This window comes from Microtus pennsylvanicus, chromosome 12 (assembly GCF_037038515.1).
Source record: "Microtus pennsylvanicus isolate mMicPen1 chromosome 12, mMicPen1.hap1, whole genome shotgun sequence".
NCBI classification, from domain to species: domain Eukaryota; kingdom Metazoa; phylum Chordata; class Mammalia; order Rodentia; family Cricetidae; genus Microtus; species Microtus pennsylvanicus.
In genome coordinates this window covers 8,341,909-8,351,288 of record NC_134590.1, presented here as the reverse complement: position 1 = coordinate 8,351,288, position 9,380 = coordinate 8,341,909, and positions in this window count along the sequence as shown.

Genomic DNA, 9,380 nt, shown 5'->3' with positions numbered 1-9,380 from the left:
GGAGGATCTCTGAGTTCCAGGCCAGCTTGGTCTATATACCCATGAGTTCCAGGACATTCAAGACTGCATAGAGTTTCAAACAAACAAACAAAACCCCAACCAACCAAACAAGAAGCCCCTATCTTTAAGGTGCTGGAGGTTGCCCAGTGGTTAAGATACTGGATGCACCTGCAAAGGACCAGGATTTGGTTCCCAGCACCTACATGGTGACTCACAACCATATAACTTCAGTCCTAGGGGTCTGGTGCCTCTTCATGTACCAAATGCACATGTGGTCCATACATGCAGGCAGGATACTTATACATGTAAAATAAAATAGTTTCCCGCCCTGGTACAAGGGACTCTGGAAACGGTGGGTTTTTATGTCTGCCTGGACAGATATACTTTGTTCTGTGTTTTAGGGAGAGAAGTCTCAAAAGCCGATTATCTAAATCAGAAAATCTGGAGTGGAAAGGTTTGCTATTTATGTTGGCCTTGTTTGCTGAACGTGACTCATGTTTAGGGAAGGCTGACAGCCTTGGCCTTACTGCTAATATGGGTGCAGAACAGGCTCTTCCCAGCAGGTGGTGCTGTTCCCTCACAGACCTGATCAAACGGCTTGCTTCTCATCATCAGTCGGAGCAGGGAGGGAGAGGGGAGATGAATGAACAGTTCATTTCTCTTTAAAAGCCAATATCATGGTTTACAAGAACAGAGTAGTTGGGCAAACTTTTGGCAATAATGCAAACTATAACCCGTCCGCTAATTCCTCTTCCCCCTCTTGTATCTAATACATTTAAAAAAGAACAACTTAATTTTTGAGTAGACAGGTTCTAGCAGCACTGCTTAAAAGGGCTTGCTTTCATATGTCTCTCATTGCTATCAGAGAAAAATATTAAATATAATATGTCCCATAATAATTTGCTATAGTACCACTTGGGCCTTTGTGTCAAAATTATACTATCTTAAGTAATATTCAACAATTATTTGCAGAGCCTAGCCTGGTGGTTTTCATCTATAATCCCTGAAGGTAGAGGCCTGGTGTGGGAGGTCCTTTTGTATATGTGTTGCTTTTATTGGTTAATGAATAAAGAAGCTGCTTGGGCATATAGCAAGGCAGAATAGAGCTAGGTGGGGAAACTAAATGAATGTTGGGAGGAAGAAGGCGGAGTCAGAGAGACACCATGTAGCTGCTGAAGGAGAAATGTTGTATTGTGAGAGACGGGGCTGCTTCCCGCCACCCGGCTAGCTTGACCCGAAATAATTACACGGAAACTGTATTCTTTTAAACATTGCTTGGCCCATTAGTTTTAACCTCTTATTGGCTAGCTCTTACATATTGATCTAACCCATTTTCTAATAATCTGTGTAACACCACGAACTGGCTTACCAGGAAAGATCTTAACCTGCGTCTGTCTGGAGTGGGAGGATCATGGCGACTGCCTGACTTGGCTTCTTTCTCCCAGCATTCTGTCTGTCTCTAATTTTCTGTCCTATCAGAGCCAAGGCAGTCTCTTTATTTAACCAATGAAATTAACACAAAACAGAAGACTCTCCCCCATCAGAGAAAGACGCCCGCTGGAACCTTGCCAGTAGGCCACAGCCTCATGGTAATACACAGAATAATAGAAATGGGTTAGGATGTAAGAGCTAGCTAGAAATACACTTAAGCTATTAGCCTAACAGTATTGTAATTAACATGGTTTGTGTGTGGTTATTTTGGGTCTAGGCTGCCAGGAAACGAACAAGCAGCCTCTTAACAGAAGCCAGCGTGGTTTGTATAGGGAGTTCCAGGCTAGTAGCCAGGGCTACATGGATCCTGTGTCAAAACAACAAAATCTATAGTTCTTGCTAATTGAATAACGAGTAAAAGCTACCCTCAAGTTTCACTCACATTCTGTCAAGATAAGAGTCCTGAGTTTGCTGCCACGGACATTCTCCCTACGGTCGGAACACAGACACTCTTAGAGGTGTGAGAAAACTAAACAAAGTCAACACAGAATAAAGTGGAGGTGGAGCTGGGAATCAAATCAAGAAAGGTTAGATACAGAAGGAGGAAAGAACATTACCTGCAGATTAAATGTAGAGATTTCAACATAGCTCTGCCTGGACCAGGGGATTAGGAGTTCAGTGGCTGGATCCCATTAGGCATGCAGAAACCTGATCATTAGGTCTTAGGAGCCTAGTAAAACATTTAGACCATAATCTAGATGCTGGAGAATTCGGGAACTATTTGATGGAGAATGGATTGGGGTACGGCCTACGAGCAGAGAGTTTGAAGCAGCAAGCACTTAGGTATCTTAAATGATTTAGTATTTGTGTGTGTAAGGGGGGTGGAGGCTGGAAGATGGCATCAGAGCCCCAGAGACTGGAGTGACAGGTAATTGTGGGTCGTCTGATGTCGGCACTGGGATCTACACTTAGGTGCTCTCCAAGAGCAGCAGATGGTCTCTGCTCCATCTCTCCAGCCCCTGCTTAGGTATTGTTGATCACAAAGGAATTTGAAACAAGGTGTAAGGCTTTACACAAACCAATGGAAGGCTTAGAAGAGGGGTAACTGGGGGAACTACCCCAGGAAACTCCACTGTAGTGACATCAGGAGGCTTGCCACGGAGGTCACAGCTGCTCCCCCGTGAAGCTGGCCAGGCGACACTTGTGTTTAAGTGACCTTGCTTGCCCACACCAACAGCGATAGGAAGATTGCACTACCACATTTAATTGAGTAATTCCACCCCAGAGCCACATGTGGGTATGTCTGGGGAATATTTTCAGCTTCTAGCTCCTCTAATCATGTTATTTGCTGATTTCAGTATCAGAGACTGTTGCAATGAAGGGCTAGCTGTGGCTGGCTTCGGAGTGGTAACAGTGGAAATGTGGACACATCAGGGGTGTTGTAGAGGTGTCGATAGCTACGCGTGATTGACAGGACTTGAAAGGGCAACTGCTAGGTTCTTGGCTTGAGTCGCTGGACAGACAGTGACTTACTGTGGAGTGGAAAGCCGATGCAGACAGGGATCACCAAAAGCGGTGAGATACGAACCCAGAGCCCGGCCTGAACACGGAGCAGACCGAGGCTGAGGCCAACTGGCAGGGAAGTGCTGTTAAATCATGTTGTTTGGTTTGGGAAAGACCTCTCTATGGAGAAGAGTCAGAGAACCCTGAAGTTCCAACATTTGAGCTCAAGCCACGGAAGGAAGCAAGCCAAGCAAATAAGGAAGAGGGTACATACAAGGCCCAACAGTGATGCAAGCAAGGGTCTCCCTGCATTTTAATCACACACACACACACACACACACACACACACACACACACACACACACACACACAGAGTGTCCTGTGTCTTCGTGGTAGCACACCAGTCATAGTTGGTTAGGGGGTCTATCTTCATTTTAATTACACACAGAGACACATACTTTCTAAGTAAGCTTGCATTCTGAGTTACTAGGGACAAGACTTTCGGTGTATCTCAGAGAGGCAGGGAAGAGGGACACACAGAAGCCCCTATCAGCCAAGAAAGCACCAGGACTGCTCAAAGCCCTAGTTCACCGAGGCATCTTATTTTCCATCTTTCCTAACAAGCTTTTTGGCTAAGCCTGTTGTTTGCCCAGCTGTTACTTATTTCACATAACCGTGGTTAACCTTTAACTGTTTCAGCTGCCTGGAAACTGGCAGAGTTCCAAGTTAGGGGAGGTTAAAGTCAGTCCCTTTGAGCCATTCTAAGGAATCATCCGACTGGTTGCTACGGTGCCCTGCCAGAATTGTTTTTTTAACTCATATGTTGAGTTCTAATCCAACATGGCCACATTTTGGGGTGGGTATTTAGGAGGTCATTAGATTAGTGGAGCTAAGGATGGTAGCCTGTGTCTGTAATCCCAGGACTCTAGAGATTGAGGCAGGAAGATCTGAACATGAGTTCCAGGCTAGCAGGGATGGATAGTAGGATTCTGTCTCAATAATTGAAGAAAGAAAAGTATACAAATAGATAAATAAATGTCATCAGGATAAGGCCCTAATCCAATAGGGGAGACAGGAGAGTGCTAGGTTTCATCTTAGTCCTGTGTCTACCATGTGAGGACGCAGTGAAAAATTAGAACCTATAAGCAGAAAAGCCTTCACCCAAACCCCTAGCCACTGAGCCAGTGTCCTGCCTCAGGGCTCTACTGTGGAAGTTGTGTTGACTCTAGCTCTTTTGTCAAATGCTGGGGTTGGCACATTTGCTCTGGAGAAGCCAGCTACCATGCTGTGTGGGAACCCAGATTCACACGGCATGCAGAGGAATGCACGTTGAGGAACAGAGGCTCCAAGTAGATAGTCAGCCCTAGCTCCCAGCCATAAGAATAAGTCAGCACTCCACTGCTTCCAGCCTCTGCCTTCCAAGTCATCCAGCTGAGACCCCGGGTACCACGGAGCAGAGATGTCCCAGCTGTGCCCTCAGGTGCGAGTATGGAATCTGGGAGTCGAATACATGGTTCTATGCTGCTGCGTCTTGAGACAGCGTGTCCGACAGTCACAGTAGCTAGAACGGTCATCAAGTGGATCAGTGTTAGTAAGCAGTGGCCCAGGCAGGCCACAGTGTGCACGTAGGAGCATCAGGAATACCCCATCTTCTGCCCCAGCAGTGGCTTTGCTCTTCTGGGATGTTGCAGTTGTTCCTGGCTCTACAGTCATGCAGGCTTGAAACCACGAGGGGTCTGACCTGCCTTCACCCTTCTCGTACAGACAGTCAGACACAGCCAGTGCCCTTTCCACAGCATCTCTTGTTTTTTCCATTCCCATGAACCTTTGCATTCAATCCCCTACGTTATAAATACAACACCCTACAGAAGGACTACCGTTGGCAGGTGTGCATTCAGGTTCCTCATTGATTAAAGGGCAGTGCTTGTTGGACATGGTGGTGCATGCCTATAGTATCAGTACTCAGGAGGAGGAGGAGGCTGCATATCATGGTGGTGCATGCCTATAGTACCAGTACTCAGGAGGAGGAGGCTGCATATCATGGTGGTGCATGCCTATAGTACCAGTACTCAGGAGGAGGAGGAGGCTGCATATCATGGTGGTGCATGCCTATAGTACCAGTACTCAGGAGGAGGAGGCTGCATATCATGGTGGTGCATGCCTATAGTACCAGTACTCAGGAGGAGGAGGCTACATATCAAGCTGGGGGCTATCCTGGGCTGTACAGGACCCCATCTTTAAAAACAAACAGACAACCCCAGAGCAAGGAATGATGATGTTTATAAACAGGAAGCACACTGTATTTTGAGAAAGCCGCTACCAGGGCAACAGAAAAATTGGATTCTTGGCTGCTCTGAAGCACAGTGGTGGCTACAGTGAGTCACTGTATCTGTGTTTAGTCAGAACCCTGCTTTCCAGCTCCTACCTACCTGGGCTAGAAATCTAAGTCTGGCTTACAAAAGTCTAGAGGTGGTAAGTAGTACTCTCTTACTGGAAAATGAGCTCCTCAGCCTTGCTTCCTGCAGAAATACTGGTGGGATAGTGTTTCTTTATTCTTATCCACACACTTGTAAGGACTCTATTTGAGCAGCTAGACCAAGAAAAAAATAATAAAATAAAATAAAAAAGCTGACGCAAAGAGTCAGATTGGCTCTTTGGTTTAAAAACATGGAATACACTGAGTTTTCCTCAGCCAGGAACAGTTATCCTCAGTGTTCCACAGGAAGCCACACGAGAGGACACCAGTCCTATCTAGAGCTTGGGAATGTGGCCTGTAGTCATTGCACACATTATAAAACATAAGACTTTTTATAACAGCATGTGCTGCTGAAGACAGAAAGCTGCCTGCTGGGATGAGCAAGGGGACAACAGCGTCCTCCGAGAGCTCACGACAGTGACATGGCTTCTTATGTGCTTTGAGCACGAAGTGGCTTGTGGCAGACTAAAATCCCAAGAAGACAGGGAGAGGAGAGGAGTTGTGTGTAAGTTGTGGGCTCTCTCTTGTTTTAGGTTATTTTTTATCTCTGTGTGTGTGTGTGCGCGCATGCACATGTGTTCTTGTGGATACAAATGCATGCACATGCAGAAGATGGAAGACAAACCTAGATGCCAGCCCTTGGCTTCCACCTGGCTTCAAATGCGCTCTCATTGTTCACTACTGCATATGCCTTGCTAGTTGACCTGCAGGCTTCCATGGCTCCCCATCTCTGCTTTCCGTCTCCAGATAGCAATAACCTCTATTAGCGGGACATGCTATCCATGCTTGCACATGCTTACTCAGTGGGCCACTTCTCCAGTCTGATTTTTAAGGGGACAGTCTTGCTGTGTAGGTCAGGATCACCTAGAATTTACAATCCTCCTTTCTCAGCTCCTAAGCGCTGGGATCACAGATACAGTTTTATTTTAGATAAATGTATGGATCACTTAACTCTGTGCCAGGAAGTAGTCTAGGTGCTAAGTGCATGGTGGACAAAAATCTTTGCCCTCCTAGAATTTGCAGTTCAGGAGAGAAATGCTAGACAATGACAAACCGTGCCAATGTTATATATTATAATTATTTTTTAAACTTAGGAATGTTTTGCCTGCATGCATGTCTGGACACTGTGTTATGAGCCCACAGAGGTAGAAGATGGCATTGGGTCCCTTGGAAGTGGGGTTACAGACAGTTGTGAGCCACCATGTGGGTGTGGGGAAATAAACCCAGGTCTTCTGAAAGAGCAAACAACGTTCTTAACCACTGGGCCAACTCTCCAGCCCCACAATTTATAATTTATGTGCATTGGTGTGAAGGTGTCAGATCCCCTGGAACTGGATCTTCAGACAGTTGTGAGCTGCCATGTGGGTGCTGGAAATTGAACCCGGGTCCTCTGGAAGAGCAAACAATGTTCTTAACCACTGAGCCAACTCTCCAGCCCCATGAATTATAATTTAAACCAACCACAGGGGTCGTACCTTATTAAATTTTTATTTACCTTGTGCGTGTGTCCTGGCATTTATGTGGAGGTCTGAGAAAAAGAGTTAAAGGTTTAGAACCATGTTTGGGGCCTGCGGGGCTTTGTAGTGGTTTGAGATTTCAGTCTGAGTACACGGGGAACAATGGAATGCTCTCAGGGGAGTGGGGGAAATGAGCAACCTTAGCTTTTAAGAAAGATGACTTCGTTGTATTAAGAGCAGGTTGAAGGGAACATAATGGAAGCAGAGAGACCAGGGCTTTGTTGTTTTGAAACTTCAGGAGGGATGGTTGATAGTGACAGTAGAGATTCATGGTCAACTTTAAAGCTAGGGTCTCATGTAGACCAGGCTGGCCTTGAATTTCTTTTCTTCTATTTTCCCTCCATGATCTCACTATGTAGCCCTGGTCATCCTGGAACTCACTAGGTTGACTTTGAATTCGCAGAGATCTGCCCATCTCTGTCTCCTAAGAGTTGGAATGAAAGGCGTGCTTGGCTTGTAGTCAACTTTGAAGGTAGCACTGCTAGGATTTCCCCACAGTTGTGCAAACAGACATAAGAGAGAAAAGAGATCCCTGTAAACATCTGGAAGACAGACATCTTTAACTTACATGGGACAGCTGTGTGAAGGGTAGGCTTAAAGGCCTACGATCAGGGGTTAAAACTGAGATGCCTTACGGTGGAGATGCCATTAATTAGTAGTTAACAGACAACCAATCAGGGTGGAGATCTGGGCTGGACAACTCGGAAGAGTCAATATGTGGTAATACTTAAATCTTTCTCTTCTCCTTGTTTGAGATAGGGACCTTACAATGCAGTTCAGTCCAGAATGGAACCCAGCCGTCCTGCCTCTGCCTCCTTAGTGCTGGGATTACAGGTGTGGCCCATCACATACTGTTGGCCTTTTCTCCTTCAAAAGGCTCAGTTGAACCATCAAAATCAGTATGTCTGGAACTTAGTTCCCTGACCTCCAGGGCTTCCCATTCTACATGTAGATTCCCCAATTATGGTTTCCTATGTGGGTGCTGTGACTCAAACATTGATCTCCCCTTTTATTTGTGAGATAGCTTTAAAATTTTTTTTTTTTGTTTTTTCGAGACAGGGTTTCTCTGTGGCTTTTGGTTCCTGTCCTGGAACTAGCTCTTGTAGACCAGGCTGGTCTCGAACTCACAGAGATCCGCCTGCCTCTGCCTCCCGAGTGCTGGGATTAAAGGCGTGCGCCACCACCGCCCGGCTAAAAAATTTTTTTAATGAAAAAAGATTTGGAAGATCTCCTCCCAATCCCATGTCCCTTACTAGCTACCTCTGTTGTTTTTGGATGGAAATATATATAGTTTAAAAGCTGATATCCACATGTAAGAGAAAACAGTGTTGATCATTTTGGGTCTAGATTACCTCACTCAGGATGACGATTTCTAGCTCCATCTATTTGCTGCAGATTTTAAAATTTCATTTTTCTTAACAGTTGAAAGGAGGGTGATATGGGGTAGTGTTATAAAGAGATTAAAGGTAATCTAGAATAGGGTTAAATGGGAGAGGAGGGCAGTGTAAAGGAAGGGATATGGGAGGGACAACTACCCTAAAGGCCTTTTGAAAAGTCATATGAAACTTACTATTGTAGAAGCTTCCTAATATGTGTGTGTATGTATGTGTATACGTATATATATATATATATATATAAAACTATATATATAAAACTATCTATATATCTCTCTCTACATATATGGAATTTAATTGGAGTCACCATATAATGGGGTAGCCCTTATGCCACCAGTGAAACATCCAGTGCCGAGAATAGGTTATATCTTGTTGAGTTGTTGACCAAAGGTTTCCCACTGCTCCCCCTACCCCCAACATCAGAGGCTATTGCCAAGGGTATTGGTTACTTTCTAGAACTTGAGGTAAGGCCACATTGCTGAAGACATACATGACTTCTGTCACTGAACATGGAGAAATCCAGCTGATGCCCAACTAGAAGCTTCATTCCTATTGACAAGTGTTCAAGGTGCTAAGAGGTGCTTTGCTCCATACCAGAGAAGAGTAGGCATAAATATCACCTAGCTACAAACTCTGTGACCTAAGACAAAGAAGTACTTCCAGATATACTGGTGCAATAGCGCAGATGTTACGGGAGTCACCAGCCACTTTTGATTGGTTCCAGGACAGGGAACACTGTGAAAGTAGCCAAGAACTGAGGCTAGATAGGTCGTGAGCCTGGGGAAAACCTGCTACTATGATTCTGCTAAAGAAACAGCAATAAAATGAATCCTAATGACATCGCTATGCCCATTACTCATATCCTCAACCCTCATCAGAGCTTCTTGCAGTAGATGGCAATTAACAGAGACCCACAACTGCACAGTGTGCAGAGAAAGAGAGGAGTGTGGAGTGCTTAGGACTACACAGGATTTCTTTATCAAACACCTGCTCCTTAAGGCTCAGAGATCTGTGCAGAAGCGGAGGCAGAAAGACTGCAAGTACCAGAGGTGATGGATG